The 3,622-nt window shown below is 36.3% G+C and overlaps 2 protein-coding genes across 22 annotated transcripts in view; one reads left to right on the top strand and one right to left on the bottom strand.

Moving 5' to 3' along the window:
• The window catches only part of nrcama (neuronal cell adhesion molecule a), a 1,100,153-nt gene that overhangs the window by 163,963 nt on the left and 932,568 nt on the right, over window positions 1-3,622 (bottom strand). The gene's annotated exons all lie outside the window — the stretch shown is intronic.
• Window positions 1,619-3,622, top strand: part of LOC116673011 (rab-3A-interacting protein) — a 19,483-nt gene continuing 17,479 nt past the window's right edge. For all 7 annotated transcript variants that reach the window (XR_004327709.1, XM_032505098.1, XM_032505097.1 and 4 more), the window contains exon 1: window positions 1,619-1,755. The gene's annotated coding sequence lies outside the window, so the exon portion shown is untranslated. The remainder of the gene's footprint in view (window positions 1,756-3,622) is intronic.

Here is a 3,622-nt window from a genome sequence, read left to right as displayed (position 1 = left end):
AATGTGTAAAACTATAACAAGACTATAAATAGTCATTGTCATTAAAGGTCATAAACATTGTAAACTATAACAAGACTATAACTAGCCATGTAAACTATAACAGACTACTAATGCAAACTAAGCATCCATTTAAACTATACAAGACTATAACTAGCCATGTAACTATAACAAGACTATAACTAGCCATGTAAACTATAAAAGACTAAACTACCATGTAAACTATAACAAGAATATAAAACTAGCCAGAAACTATAACAACTATAACTAGCAAACATGTAAAACTATACAAGACTATAAAATAGACATGTAAACTATAACAAGACTATAACTAGCCATGGAAACTATAACACGACTATATACTAGCCATGTGTAAACTATAACAAGACTATAAACTAGCCATGTAAACTATAACAAGACTATAACTAGCCATGTAAACTATAACAAGACTATAAACTAGCCATGTAAACTATAACAGACTAAACACATGTAACTATAACAAGACTATAACTAGCCATGTAAACTATAAACAAGACTATAACTAGCCAGTAAACTAACAAGACTATAAACTAGCCATGTAAACTATAACAAGAATATAACTAGCCATGTAAACTATACAAGACTATAACTAGCCATGTAAACTATACAAGAATATACTATAGCATAACTAAACAAGACTATAACTAGCCAATAAACTATAACAAGACTATAACTAGCCAAGTATAAACACATAACAAGACTATAACAGCCATGTAAACTATAACAAGACTATAACTAGCCATGTAAAAATATAAACAAAGACTATAAAACTAGCCATGTAAAACTATACAAAGACTATAACAAGCCATGTAACTATAACAAGAACTATAACTAGCATGTAACCTATAACAAGACTATACAAACACTAGCCATGTAAACATAACAAGACTATAACTAGCCATGTAAACTATAAAAGACTATAACTAGCCATATAAACTATAACAAGACTTAATCATGTAGACTTACACAGACTAAAACTAGCCATGTAAACTATAACAAGACTATAACTAGCCATGTAAACTTATAACAAGACTATAATAGCCATGTAAAACTATAAACAGACTATAACTAGCCAGTAAACTATAAACAAGACTTTAATAGCCCATGTAACTATTATAACAAGACTATAACTAGCCATGTAAACTATAACAAGACTATAACTAGCCATGTAATTTCCCACAACTTTAATATATTTTTTTATAAATCATGAATGGTACTTCCAAAAGCTGTTGTTTTAGATATATTGTTGCATAGCTTTACGTCTTTGTGAACTCATTGCCGTCATCCTGAAGCGTGTATGAAGCTGTTATTAAAATATTCTGCTATTTGTATTGCTAGAACAGTAGGTTTGTCCTTTTATATCGTGTTTTATATTTATATCATTAAAATATTCTGCTATTTTTATAGCTAGAACAGTAGGTTTGTCCATTTATATCGTGTTTTATATTTATATCATTAAAATATTCTGCTATTCTTACAGCTAGAATAGTAGGTTTGTCCATTTATATCATGTTTCTATTGTGGAAAACGTCGTTGAAACCGTCATAAAAAAAACAAATCGTCGCTGATGTTCTAGTTTCCCAATTGTCCCTGAACGCACCTCCGGTCTGCGTCAACAACCGCTCCAGTCTGTCCGTTTATTTGTTTGACGGTTTGGTTTTGCACGTTACCGGGAGTAAGAGGACCTACCGGCCCGGGTGCTGTTCAAAGAGAGGTCCGGTAAGTCCGCACCTAACGTGTTATTGACGTTACGGTTGTTGTTATTATTCTAAGCCAAGTTAGTTAGGGGCACTCGCTTGTTAGCCCGCTAGCTATCGTACCGTGTAGCTTAGCTACACATAGATGCGCCATTATCGGACACTGAGCCGTCTGTCGCACTACTCCTCCCATTTCCTCGCACCCAATCCACCACACATACGCACTGGCAGTGTTTTAGCATACTTGCTGTTAGTAAAGTCAGATACATTCATGGAACATCCCCGTATTTCTATTAATTTTAGTGGAATCGGCTAGCCTCGGATCGGGTATCGTGCCGTGGCCGATAATGGAAGCAGTGTTTTCCGCTCGTTATTACTGTCTAATCTGACATAAATGTTGCAGCTAACATCTCGCCTCTGTATGAGCCTGATAGTCTCAGCTAATTGAAAGCACACTGGGCTTGATACAGGGTTAGCAACGAAGCTGACAGACAGCGAAGAAGATGCTTCCATGCATCTTTCATGCGTGCAGTGTCAGACAACAGCCCCCCCCTTTAAATAGCATGCTAGCCTACATGCTAGCATTTCACACATGCTAACCACGGCTAGCTAGCTAACCTGATGCTAGCTGTCACTGCGCCCTGAAACAGGTATCCGTACAAGATATATATATATATATATATATATATATATATATATTATTTTATATATATATATAGGACATTGATGTGGTCTGCTCATTTTGTGAAATGGTTCAAAAAAATTTGTTGGCACGATGTCTGTAACGTTACATTAATTCCCAAAAAATATGACTCCGACTTTTCCCCTTCCATGAAAATGTTGTTTTGGCCTTTGTTTTTGTCCTATTTTGCTACCACAACAAGCCAATACCACATTTATCAATTTGATCTATTTACTTGGAACCTTTCACATCATAAATCCAAATAGTATCATCAGGGCTCTTCAACGTTTTCCAGGCCAAGGAACCCCAAACTGATGGCGAGATGGAGCGGGGACCCCTAATATATATGTGTATAACATGTGTTATATCAAAATGGTCCTATAGTGCCATGTGCGCATTGATGACGAAAGACATCTTCTGCCTCCATTTATCTGTTACTACAGTGTGTTGAATTCATGTTAATGTGGATTAAAGACATTTCCAATTAGTGGAAAAAATTGCAGGGGGGGGGGGGGGGGAGAAACAAAAAAAGTCTAATCAACCAAAACTTTCGCGAACCCCATGCAGTACCTCTGCGGACCCCCTAGGGGTCGCGGACCCCCTGTTCGAGACCCCTGGTCTAATCATAAATCCATACACCTTTTACATTTTTTAGAAATTAAATCAAATTTTTCCAGTACATCAACCCTTATAGTCTAGAACCAAGAAAGCCATTAAAACCCTGAATCTGTGCACATTAACGTAATATAACGACGCTTAGTTCACGTTCTGGTCCCCTGTAAATTTCAGTTTCGATGATGTTTTCATGTTCATTTGTCAGTAAATGAATAATGAATTCCATTTTTATTAATGTACACGAATTTGCAAAGTGTCGTCAGATGGGAAATGGTACATTTACACTTGTATTTTAAGGAAATGGTCGTGCTGGTAACATTGTGGACCAGCTGTCCCTCGCGCTAAGATCTTAGCCGGGACTCGTGCGGATGAACAGAGACGCTGTTGGCCCTTAACCCTCGTGTTGTCTTCCCGTTAACCATGAACTTGTCCTCCCAGGTCAAAATTGAGAATGAATATTTTTTGGGGGCTTCTCCGATGATTTTGTCACTTTTTCTGATTTGTTTGTCACTTTTTCCAGCTTTTGGTGCTTTTTTCTTTTTCTTTTTTTAAACCTGAGCTGGTTTAATAACAGGTTTTACACTTATTCTTG

The sequence above is a fragment of the Etheostoma spectabile genome, chromosome 23 (genome assembly GCF_008692095.1).
Source record: "Etheostoma spectabile isolate EspeVRDwgs_2016 chromosome 23, UIUC_Espe_1.0, whole genome shotgun sequence".
NCBI lineage: Eukaryota > Metazoa > Chordata > Actinopteri > Perciformes > Percidae > Etheostoma > Etheostoma spectabile.
The sequence above is the reverse complement of the archived record's forward strand: the minus strand, read 5'-3'. Positions and strand labels throughout refer to the sequence as shown.